We start from the raw sequence: 13,847 nt of genomic DNA on the forward strand, positions 1-13,847 counted from the left end.
AGATGTCAAAGAAAAAAAATTGTTTCAAAACCCACTCCAAACCTCTAGGTGGTCCTGGGATCGAGATCTCAAAGGAGCAGACAGACAGACGACGGAAAATCGAGCGCACATGCGATATCTCAACTTCATTGTGTTACGCTAAAAAGTGCAGATATGATATGATGTTGAGCGCGTTTGTTCTCTGTCGCAATTTGCGGTTTTTGCCCGGATTCTGGGATTTTTAAAAGAAAATTGTAAGTACATAGTTTGATTTCCTTAATTTTTTTAATTGTTATCGACCGCTTATGCGGAGTGTGTAAACGGACGTTGTTATTGTCCATTTTGCTTTGTAGAATTTTGTTATTAATTTGATTTGTGTTAGAATAAATTTTGTCTGTGTTAATTCGTGTAAATAGTGTATTCATTCGAACCCTTTAACGACCAAGATAGATGTCTCATGCTTAATTATGATCAATTTGTTTGTTTCAGGTATTATCAAAATTTATTTGAGTAATTCTTCTTGGAATATAAGGCATTTAATCGTTGCCGTTATTCCCCATAAAATTTGGAATTTGTAGCGTTGCATTTATTTTTATGCGGCCCGAATGTTAGGGTCACAGCAATGTATACGCCACTATGAGCACTGTGTCCAAGATAAGGATGTCTATCATCACCGAAACCATAGAAGATACCAAGATGGTGAAATTAGAGAAAAGATAACCGACGTCAGAAAAACCGAAATTGGCCGATTTCGGTTTTATTTTTTCTAATGTTACTTGATCAGATAAATAAAAATAAGAAACACTTTCCTACTGCCACTTTGTGAGATCTACAAGTTACCGTTAATACATTTTCAATACAACGTTTCGTTTCGGAGAAACCATCATCAACTTTAATTTTTTATATGGCCCGTAAAAACAGTAGGTTGACACACAAAGAAAACAAAAATTGGAAACTGCTGATTTCAACAGGATGGTGCACCCGCACCCAACGCGCTAATCGTGTGAGAATACGTATCTAACAAATTTTCCACTTTCCAGGAAATTTGCTTCATCCTGTTGAAACCAACGGAGTTCCCAACTGCTGTTTTTTGTGGCGCACATCGCTATATTGGTAATAAAAATGATACTCGATACAGTATGTACTTTTTTTAAGGGCCATATAAAAAATAAAGTTGATGATGATGTCTTGTAGAGCTCAAAAAGTGGCAACGAGAAAGTGTTTGCTTTAAAACATGATAACAACTATTTAATTGCCCATAATTTGACCATCGTCGTATCTTTTCTATGGTTTCGGAGATCCCCATGATAGACATCCTTATGTTGGACACAGTGTAGAATGCACTTTCATCATAAATAAAGATCAATTATAAATATCAAATTGACCTATTTAATTAATTATCTACCAATGTATCAATTGTGACTTGCGGTCGCAAAGTAATTTCAAAACACCATCGGAATAAGATACTCTAATGGAGATAAATATCGCCACAGGAATTCGTAGCATAAAATGTGGACATTTATCGCTACTAATAAAAACGTCGGGGCAGCAGGTATTGATTCTGCTTTAGGCTTGTAGAATATTCTTCCAGAATATTTTCTGACACAATAATCTGATTCGTGACCTAACACAAATTAATCTGTAATCTGTATAGAAGAAAATTTAAATTGCAGACCGATATAAATAAATACACTGGTTGTAAGTAAATTACCTTTTCGAATTGCATACAAATGAACTTTAATCATAAATTATTGTTAAAATATAGTATATTAAGTATGGAGAACGGTAAGGGATTTTTACCGTTCGAAGACAATTGTTTGGAGGAGGAGCGGAGCGACGACTCCAATTATTGTCTGAGAACGGTAACCCTTAACGTTCGACGTGCTTATAACATTTTTTGCGCGATCGAAATTAAAATTATCAACCAATATAAATATGCACTAAGAAATTAACGAGCAGAATAAATCGAAATGATCGAAGTGGTATGGTGTACATCACTAGGTAACCAGTTTAATTGTCAAAATTGAAATTAATAATTTCATAAAAATGTGCATGTCTTTGATGTAGTTTACTAGCTTTGCACTTCCTTTATGACTTTATGAGCGTCTTGCTATAGGAAACAACAGCACAAATTGTACGTTTAATGTACCTAACAATAATTAAAGATTAAATGTAATGTAAGACTGTTGATTTTTAAAAAGGCGTCGGTAAGTATTTTTGCTGTTCTGTTTTTAGATCGGTAAGTAATTTTGGCGTCGTCGTAATCATAGCAACTGGTAAATTCTACGTACTGTCATGGAAACACCCATGGTAAATAGTCACAAATGACCGATCGCGCAAAAAATAAATTTATCGTTGTTATAGTATTTCATTACCATATTCGAGAACCCTAAACCAAGATCCCCAAAGAAAATGTCCAAATACCTTTGGAGTATTAAATATATGTATCCCAGCTGTTTATTTTCTTATACATTGTTAGAACACACATACTGACATACACCTCACACTTATTATTCAAATTACTAAGACACGAAAGATTTCATTCCAGATGAAAGAAAGCAATTTAAATTCTAATCATTTGTTTTAGCATGTAGCTCATGCGACGAAAAATAAACAGATTCCAGTTCAATTTCTTTGCAGGTAACGCAATTTGCTAAAAAGAAATGCCTCGCCTATTGCGTATGCCGTTTAACTTAGTCAATTTACCTAACAATATAATCCTAGTTCGGTACCAGTGTTGTGTTCATCTTTTAATCGAAACTTGACTTTTAAAATAAGTGGTTTGCATTATCCTCAATAGATTAGTATGTGATGCGCGCATTAGACACGTGAAAGACAAATAAGGTTAAACAAATTTTCATCTTTATGTCCGTAACGTAATGTATATATGGAAAAGATTGCACTTTTCGACGTTGTATAAAAACGGTAATAAAACACTTTTAAGTACCCTTGGGACCCGTTAGCTTTTTATTTGAGGAACTTTACTGTAATCCTGGATATCCTTACCAACCCACCTCTCTGCTAACCTTTCCATAGAGATGAATAGTTCGTTGTTGATCAATATTTGTATACAGGGTGGGCCATTAGTGAGTGTGTGGGAGATTATTGGTTTATTGACGCACTTATTTAAAATGCATTGCTGAAGGAGTCTTAAGGCCTAAATATTTTCAACGAAACTGCAAATGTTATACAGAGTGATTTATACCGAAGTTGCATTTTTTAAAATAGAACTCCCTGTATATTATTGCATATTTAGATTCCTTGGTGAATTTATATGAATTACACATAATATCTGAAATGAGTCATTTAGCCGGAATTCGTCATTTTTTCAAAAAGTAGATGTCCAGCAAATATTGAATATCCCAGTTATAATAAAACTTAGAAGGCAGTGATTCTGGAGTGTTACTAATCATGAAATGTACTAATATACGAACGCTCAAAAGTTCAACTTTTCTCATGTTAAAAGAAATCGCTCATCAATGTTTGAAATTTTCAAAATATTCAAAATACCAAGTCTTTTTATTGCATTAAATGTAACGGTGTAAGGGTGTCGGTATTTATCTTTTACATATTTTTTTGTAATTCAACAATTTGTTTCGCAATAATTCAGTGCTTTTCGTTTTTCAAAGCATCTCGGTAATTTGTATTCTTATTTAAACTATTTATTTTGGCTTTTGTGGTTTTTGAGTTTTGATTTTATTTTGTTTGGGGTAGATTTTTTAGAATTTGAATTGATGTTTACAATTTTTAACGACCAGCTAATTACTGAGAAATAAACTGTGACTCTCAGAAATTGTGAATTACAAAAAATATGTAGAAGGTAAATACCGACATGTTTATATAGTTAGAAAGGTAATCAAACCCTACATTTGATACAATATAGTATATTGAAAGACAAGTGTTACAATGCGACCTATTGTAATACGACTATCTTGTGGCACGAGTGGCGACGCGAAGCGTAGCCACGAGTGTCCGCAAGATAGGAGTATTACAATAAAGCATTGTAACACGCGTTTTTCATACTATTTTTTCTATTTCGGTGCTTTAATTTAATTAAAAAAAATCATTATCAGAAACTATAGGGAACATTAGAACTAACATGTTTTATGTTGGGAACACTTTTTATGCCGTTAAGTTTTAGGTTGGCAGCGTAGTAAGACTGACATTTTGAAGTTCAAACATGGAAGTACCTACTTGTACTAAATAGTAACTGCCAACTTGAGAGATTAGTTACCAAAAAAAACGACTATAATCACTGTCTTTGTACAACTGTTTTCGGCCGAAAACAGTTGTACAATGACAGTCATCATCATTGTGACACCGAAATAGAAAAAAGAACTTAGTAGTTACATTTAAAAAAATCAAGTTACCTTTGATTGAATAAATATAAATGAGCGTCCATACAAGAAACTTGGGTTTACAGGGGACAGCCAACTGAACCCCGGGACTTGCATTTATGTCGATAGATTATTATCTAATGACTGATTTCTGTTTCAGAGATCTCGACGCCCTAAGACATCAGCTGAAAGATGGCAAAGACCTTAGCATCATGCACTCGGTGGTCTGCTCAGCCTATCTTCCGTACGACTTGGAAGAAGGTATCTACTAGGGAGCTGGGAGTTGATAACGTACTGTCGAAATAGTGAACTCCCTTTTGTATTTGGCGGTGATGCACAGCATGTTGAGTGGGACAGCACGGACACGAAATCGAGGGGCGACCACCTTCTGGAGTACTTGCAAACAGTACTGATTTAAATGTTTTAAATCATGGGCGTCCCTTTGCGGGGCGCGGCCCTGCAGTTTTCCGGATCCCTGATCCACTGACTGGGAGTGCTATGTAGGAAAACTCTCATACCTTTGCTTTGTCGGAAAGCAGAGCAGGTTGAAGAGACATCCACTTTAGTAAGGGACACCATAACAGCGTCATATGAGGACAGGTGTAAATTGCGGTCCTTTCGAGGAACGAAGAGAGCACCTTGGTGGAACTCAGACCTTGAAAAGGTTCGCAACGAGGTTCGCAGACTCCGCGAACTAAGCTGCCTGCGGACTGAGAAGATCTACACATCGCTCAGCGCAGGTATAAGGACCATATTCGAAGGTCTAAACGAGGATCTTCTGTGGTAACATGGAGGGTTTTCCTGAAATTCAATATCATCTTTTTGAAAGACCTGGGACAAAAAAGGCTTCCATATGGCTAAATGAGTGGGATGAGTGTAAGGATCGAGGCTGCTGTGGACACAGGTGGATCTGGGATGAATGCTGAATTGCTGATTGAAACTGACTGGATGCTCATTGCTCATTTAAATTTATTGCGTAGCCAGACACCAGAGTGAGGGGCGGGTCGCACCGTGCGCATTAACGGACGCTTTAGCGTAAACGGTGTTGAAAATGGTTTCAATCATTTTTAAACTAAAAATAGGGATTGTGATTTGTGAGACATAGGTTCCCACACCAAATTTCAAGATAATTAATTATAATTTGTTAATAGATTGATTGAAGTAATAGAGATTAAAATTATGAACGTGAGTACCTGTTTTAGGTTTACAAATTCCTGCAGGTGAATATATATCTACGCATACAATGTAAAATTAATTAGTATTGCAAAATAACGTGCGTATAAATTCTAAAATCGTTTATAAACAGACCATGTGCATTTCAAAGAGGTGTGAAGTTAACTGCTATTTATTCGCTCTATTGAACTCTTTTCTGGAATTAAGCTTTTTATTTAAAAAAAAACACGAATCTTGGTAGGTTTATTGTACATTGTCCATAAATACCATTAAAACAATAGACTCAATACGTATTTAGATAACAGAACTATAGTCCAGTCAAATTACCATAATACCTTGCATCAGATGTCATTTCTATTTTTTTTTTAAATTGTTAGGCTAAGTATGGATGTAAAAAATCCAAGTTTTCGACATCCAAAGACCTGTGCGAGCAACGCAACACTCGAAAATACGCCATTTTTTCTATTATTTTTAGGTTTTGGTTAGTTTTAGTTCTGAAAGACAGATTTTAAAGCAATTACTGTCGTATACTTTTTTAAACTAGACAAAATTTGTGACAATTCACGCCCTTAACCGGCTCTGTAAGTCTAATAGTTTTGGAGATACAACGTTTCAAAAATTCGTAAATTCTTCAGTTTTAATCAAATTTTTACATTTTTATTATTTTGTTCGTTTGGGGCAACTTTGTGGTGAGGAGTCTCCATAAATCCGCACAGAAAGAGTTAGAATGTTGATATCCTCTGGATCCCCCAGCATCTCCCATGATAAGAAAGTTGTCATCTTCTTCTTCAGCAAGATCCAGTACCTGTTGCATGGATTGCGAAATCTGTGAATATTTTCTTTTTGCCTGACCTTGCTCGACCATTCAAAAGGGACACCGAATGTAGAAGATCTGTGACAGTAGCAAAAGCTTACTCACAACACTATGATTTGAATGATCACTGAATAAGGCACCATATAAATTATAAACATAGATATTTTTCCACTGAAAGACAAAAATCAATATTTAATTTGCTTTTATTATCCGCAATTTTTAGCACTTCTTCAACAAGTTTATTACGACTCACGACTTACGACAATTCATCGTGCATATTTTGTAAGTTTACTATTTGCGAAGAAAAAACGCAAATTTTGATAAAACTTGTAAAACTAATAAATTTACCAATAGTTGAAGCGCCGTATCTCGGAAACTATTACACTTGCGGAGATCGTTAAGGGCTTAAATTGTCAGAAATTTTGTCTAGTTCAAAAAAGTATACGACAATAATTGCACTAAAATGGGTTCTTCAGGAGTAACACTTACAAAAACCAAAAAATGGTAAGAAAAATGACATATTTTCAAGTGCTGTGTCGCTCGCACAGGTCTTTCAATGTCGAAAACTTGGATTTTTCATATCCATATTGATCCTAACTTAAAAGAAAAATTAGAGATGACATATCTGATGCACGGAATGCCCATTTTTAGCGCATTTCCACACAAAAAAAAAATGCGCTATTGTGGCCACTTTGTCCGTCCGTCCGTCCGTCCGTTCGTCCGTCCGCTAACTTTGCGACGCTACTAGTTTTTTATCTTAAGAGCTATTGTTCTACTTATTTCGCTATTTGGTTCGTTATGGTGTCGAGTCTTGTACCAAGGAAGGAATTTTTTCTGTACCGCTTACAAAAAAAGTTATTGTAAAAAAAAACAAAAACCCGTTTTTTACATTTTCCATAATTTTACACTTTTGCCGTTTATTAACGATCCTAGAGATCGTTTATAATTTTGCATTGCTATCTGTCGCCTGCCGGTTGGTCTGTCCGTCTGTTCCTTTGTCTGTCTGTCCATCTATCTGTCCGTGTGAACGATAACTTTGTTTAGAAATGTTCGATTGCTTTTACATCTCCGTTAGTTATGAACTGAATTGCATGAAATTCAATATGGGCATAGCTTTAGCCATATAATACGCAATGCCAAAAGTTGAATCGAATCGATTCAAAATTTACAGTGCCCTTTTCGCATCTCGACCATTTATAAACCGAATTGCAAACTTTTTTACTTATAAAAGTATTTGAATGAAATTTGATACATAGGCACTTGAAATAAAGGAAAATCTAACGCCAGTTTCAAAATTTGGTTTTGCGCATGCGCAGTGCCAACTTTTTTATTTATGGAAGAATTTAAACGAAATTTGATACATAGGCACTTGGTATAAAGGAAAATCAAACGTCAATTTCAAACTTTGGTTTTGCGCATGCGCAGTGCCAACTTTTTTATTTATGGAAGAATTTAAACGAAATTTGATACATAGGCACTTGGGATAAAAGAAAATCAAACGCCAATTTCAAAATTTGGTTTTGCGCATGCGCAGTGCCAACTTTTTTTATTTATGGAAGAATTTAAACGAAATTTGATACATAGGCACTTGGTATAAAGGAAAATCAAACGCCAATTTCAAAATTTGGTTTTGCGCATGCGCAGTGCCAACTTTTTTATTTATGGAAGAATTTAAATGAAATGTGATACCTAGGCACTTGGAATAAAGGAAAATCTAGCGCCAGTTTCAAAATTTTATTTTGCGCATGCGCCGTGCCAACTTTTTTATCTATGGAACTATTTAAGTGAAATTTGATACTTAGGCGCTTGAAACAAAGGAAAATCTAACATTAGTTTTAAAATTGAGGTTTGCGCATGCGCAGTTCCAACTTTCTTATTTAGAAAAGCATTGAAATGATTCTTCTCATAAACTGAAATTGAAGTAGCACGTCAACAATGGATTGCCCATGTGCAATGCTATCTTTCATATTTGTGGCCGGATTTCTACGATTTTAACAGAAGTTGCATCTTACAAATGGGAAATGAATGCAAGTGGAAATGCGCTTTATGTAAATCGTTTACGATTACTTTTTAACTTGTTTGATCTAATTTGACTGTACTACTACGGAAATGTAAGTTTTTGAATGTTTATTAGATTCTGTCTAGCCAAATGTCAGAGACGTTATCCCTAGATATTAAAAATGCATTGATGTGCTAACAAATTCAATTGGTAACTAAATTCTACTTTATATTCGGTTTTCGCGGATGAATACATTATAGCAGGCAGGTAATTAGAAATCAATTGTGTTTCAACCGGCATTTAATACCAAGCATTGGAATAAATAGTTCTAATTCTCCTGCAACAAAATCCCAATTACAGATTGTGGCAATTTAATGTAGCATTCAATTAAGAAATTAGTTACAGTACCTACATATTTGAACAATGTATACAAATTGCGGTTGCATTCAAATATATTGGCAAATGCATAATAAATCCAGGTAGAAAAGTTGTGGAATGAAGCTAAAAAGGTACAAAGGAACCCAGAAACAACAAAAGATTTCATTACCTTCAAAAATGCAAAACCCACTCTAAACCGGCAATTAAGGACAGCAAAAAACAATCGTGGATCGGTTATGATAGCACTTAAGGTATTCTTTGACTTAAGTCTAATTTACATTTGGCGCTGACAGTATTTTCCGCCAGTAAACTTGCCAAATGTAAATTAGGCTTTACATCAGATACACCCCTTCTTAAGTCTGGACTAAGTTTACACAAATGCAGGGACAAAACAAATTAAACGGTACCGTTATAACGGATAACTATTTCCGAAATAAATCAATACACAATCACATCTCCCGGAATTCAAGTGACATAACGCCAATATAGACCTACCTTTTTTTTGAGTCTCTTAACTTATCTGTCAGTTTTCGAGAATTGCAACATACGCTGAACTTCTGCAAAAATACTGCCGCTGCTCCAGGCGATATATCACTAATTTTTTTAGACACCTATCGGACATTACACCTATCAAAGTACTTGTACGATTTGCAAACTACTCAAAAAATTGATCAACAAACGTCCCCTTGGTACCTCAGTAGACACCAGATCCTTAACCAGGCACAGGCGGGTTTCTCACCACATCGAAACACCGCCGACAACTTAGTAATCCTGCAAAACGAAATCGCCAATGGCCTTAATCGAAAACAAAACTTGATGGCTATAGTTTTTGACATTCAGAGAGTGTTCGATAAATACTTTTATGGAAAGCTTCTTATCTTATAGAACGTTCCAAGTGAATATCCAAAGAACAAGTTACACTCACTTTCTTTGAAAAATATATACATACTGTACGCAACCCTAATCCGCACTGGTCTGACCACATGAGACGTTAACAGTGCATTTTTGCAAAATTTATTTGTGAACTAACTATTGGAGCGCAAAAATTGAGAATGGTGCCCTGGAAACGCTTAAAGATGGATCTTTCTTATACGAAAGTAGGCGATGCATAGGCAAGTAACATTCTAATGGACTGGGAGTTCGCGCGTATCCTTCACATGCATCTCGATACACGCGACATGCAAAGCGAAAAACTCCAAAAAATAAAAAAAATGTTTATGACAAACTTAATCAAATTATAGTTTTAAAAGTTCATCTATTGTTTTATTGACAATAAGCCGCTGATATCGATGTACTTTAAAAGTTCGTGCGACCTCCCGTTTCTGATAAAATCGGAACTTACATAAATGGCTCTAGCCTCTACAAACACACATACTTTTTGCGCCGACAGTAGTTAATAAATTGGGCAAACAGTTCAAAGGGTGAATCTGTTTGCGCTCGTGTACCTGTTTACATGCGTTGACGGGCTTGGTGCGATTTCTATACATTTTTGTCATCCACCACCTTCTCCGAGCTCTTCGTCTCTTTTCAATTCGTCGTTGTTGCTTTTTCCAATAAAAGTAGGTAGGTATGTCAAACCGAACGGAACAGCTGCAATAACATCTACGTCCGCCATGTTTCGCTGTGAGCTTGTTCTGAGTTGTGCTCAGATGCGTGTGAACAGCTTGCTTTCTACGCGGGGATTCACCGAGCAGCTTGCCAGGCTGCTTGCCGCGCGTGTAAACGTAGCATTAAATTGAAGCCGGTGTGCTCGGATTGGATATACGCAGGGACATTTTTGATTTTTGGTTTGAATTCATTACCTACGGAGTCAAATTATGCTGCCTGTTTCCGATATTTCAAAAGGGAGTGGCATTTTCCGGGGGGAGAGAACAGGAGATAAGATCATGAATATTCTGTGAAAATGAATGTTTACGTAATTTGTACCAGCTTATGTTTTGGATTAATCGACTACCATGGTCCAACTTTTCAAAAAATGGTAAACTATGAAAATTCAATTATATATTTTTATATTTATATAACTCAACAAGTTGTATCTATTTAGAACCAGCAATTATTTTAGTTTTTGATAATGTGGTCGCCGATAACCATCCACCAGTTTCACGAAGGGTCAGTAGTTGCTGGCCATTTATTAAAACCAGTAGATTTCAATTAGTCTTTTGTAGTCGGAAAATGAATATTTAGATAATTTGTACCAGCTTGCTTTGGGTTAACCGACTACCATGGCACAACTTTTCAAAAAATGGTAAACTATGAAAATTGAATTCTACAGGGTTGTATAACATACAGGATACACTGTCCAACTCGTGTTAAAATATTTTGAGCACCTACATAGCAATTTTGGTTCTATGGGTTTATTGTAGGTTTTTACCCAATAGCTACCAAAATATCAAACCAATTACCAATTTTGTTACGGGACCGGCCCAAAGCTCTTTCGCGTTAGGCTACAGCTATATTTTGAAATGTCATAGTCTTGGTGACGATTTGAGAGGTGCAGCAGTAGGAAAATTTATAGCACTCCTAAAAAAAAAAGTAAAATTGTTAAAAGTGGTAAACGTCTTGAATTATTGAAAAAAAAAAAATATAGTGCCATTTGTAAAATTAGAACTGATGTGTTTCAAGTAAATGTTGTTGGGTGCCTTATTAATACAAGTCATTGATTTTTAATATCATTGTGTAGATTTATCGCCATTAACTAAATAAACTTTGTGGAGTACTATTTTTTATATTGTGGCGAGAATTGCTCGTTATTAATACAATTTCCCAAATAAATTATCTTGAAGGCACAGTGAATTGACATCAGTAATTATAGGAAATCATCTTCAATTTTGACATTGAAATCATTCAAATCCTCAATCCTTACACGCGTAATTCATAAATTGAATTTCAAATAGCAAAATTACAAATAAAAAATAAAGAGCATGTAATAATGTCAACATATAAACAAATCCAATTAACGACCAGAGTAATAAAAATGACGCTCTAAACCTAACTGCAGTAGGGAGTTGATCATGTACTATAAATTTAAAAGAGTAATTATGCAAAGAGGTATACTCAAAATTGGATTGATAGGTATGAAATAAGTAATTAAAATTTTTCCTTGAGGTATACTCAAAAGTCAATTTTTTTCTAACGGTCAATGTTACATCGATCTGCCTGACAAACGCCGCTAAAAAGTTAAGTAGTGTGCTTAGTACTTTGCACTTTGCATACTTATCAAAATTATCAAAATAACCGTGCGCATATAAATGAATGGACCACTACACTAATATGGGTCACATCGCATTGTGGAATCATTAGAAACGAGGCGGCTGATCAGCAAGCAAGAATCGCAGCACGTCATCCCCAAAACGCCGTAAGTCAAATGACCATCCAGGACATACTAATTGCGCAAAAAACAAGCCTTATAAACCAATGGCAGAGTAAATGGACAGAGACAACACCAAAACTCACACCAATTAAACCGAATGTGAGGAGATGGAAACAAAGGCTATCCAACAGGAAATATGAGGTGACCCTAACACGACTACGCCTGGGCCACACCAAGCTCACCCACAAACATATACTACAAATGACAGAAGCACCCCAATGCCAAAAATGCAACGTGGACTTGACGATAAAGCACCTACTGATCGAATGCGCTCACTACCAGAACACAAGAACAGCCACGCACCTGTCGGACGCACTGGAAGTGGCACTGAATCCGGAGAAGACTGACGGAAGAACCGTAATTGCTTTTCTGGACGGAATACAAATTACCAAACAAATACAGTGTAACATGACTGTATTCTGTAATTTTTTACGCACACACTGTACTATAGTAATCAAATGTAGGTATATTAACTAAATGTAAATGGGTACCAATAACCCTCTGGCAAAAAAAAATGCGAAAGCTTGTAATCAATTCATCATTTTACTGAAAATTGCGTTTGTTAACAAAGACGATAAACGATGTCCTTTAAACGAAAAATATAATTTTTAGCAACACGTCGACAAAATAAAAGTACATAGGTAGACAAGTGGGGTCATAAAAGGGGAGATATAATCGGCGAGAAGCGGTTTACCTTGCCTGCAATGCACGCTCAAATTCCACAGTGCCAGAACGTAAATGGTGCCAGTTGGACAATTTGTAAATATTTCCGACAGCAGCGCCGCCATAAGAAATACGCGTGGTATCAAAATCGCGATTCTATAGGCATATGGTCATGGTGGCACCTTCATACCAAAACTTCGTTTTTAGAGTGCCATAGGGTGCCTGAACGTAAATATAGTCGAAAACGTTGTGGCACCTTAAATTGGTGCCACTACGTATATATGGGTGCCACAACGTCTATATATGCCCATAATTGGTGCCACTTGAACGTGTTTCCTATATATAATTTCATTAATAGGTATATTTGGCATTAGGTCTGACTGTCTGAGAACATAATGAGATGACAATCCATTATGCCCTCTCATTATGCTCTCGGGCATCATGGACTGCTTTATATGTATGTCTCATAATATAACATAATTGGCATATAATAGGCAAATGAAAAATAAAAACTAAACATCCCAAATCATATATCAGTTATTATGAATGTTGAAATGTTTTGAAATCAGACTTGGTGAAACACAATTTTACTCACATGTTAGCTCTTTCTCATTAACAAAGTGTATGCTAAAACACAAACGACTAACTTTCCGACTCTCTTTGTTGTTCATCATCAACCCCAATGGTACTATAAATGCAAAAAGTGGAGGATTATGCCAATATAATCCTACACGTGCCACGTATAAATCGAGTGAATAAAGGAGTAAATAATAGTGATTAGGTACACCCAATACACCTACAAATTTGATGAACAGCGTGTCTAGGATTATCTACCCGGGGAGTCAATTTATAGAGGATTTTAATAGAATTTATGTCTCGTACGCATATAGTTTGAATTTAAAAAAAAAGTTTAATATAGTAGTTTGGCACGTAGATAACTTAGACAATTTGATTGCTATACCAGCAGGCCAACAGCCGACAAGGGCCAGTTCGTAAACACACTAAAGTTACAAAATCAACACGTACGACAAGATTAGGAACTTAGAGAGTCTAATAATTTTCCGGCGTCTGTAATAATTTGACAATAACACGCCTCGAAGTATACACGACTTCACCACAATAAATGATCAAACC

Source organism: Photinus pyralis, unplaced genomic scaffold (assembly GCF_008802855.1).
Source record: "Photinus pyralis isolate 1611_PpyrPB1 unplaced genomic scaffold, Ppyr1.3 Ppyr1.4_LG2, whole genome shotgun sequence".
Taxonomy (NCBI): domain Eukaryota; kingdom Metazoa; phylum Arthropoda; class Insecta; order Coleoptera; family Lampyridae; genus Photinus; species Photinus pyralis.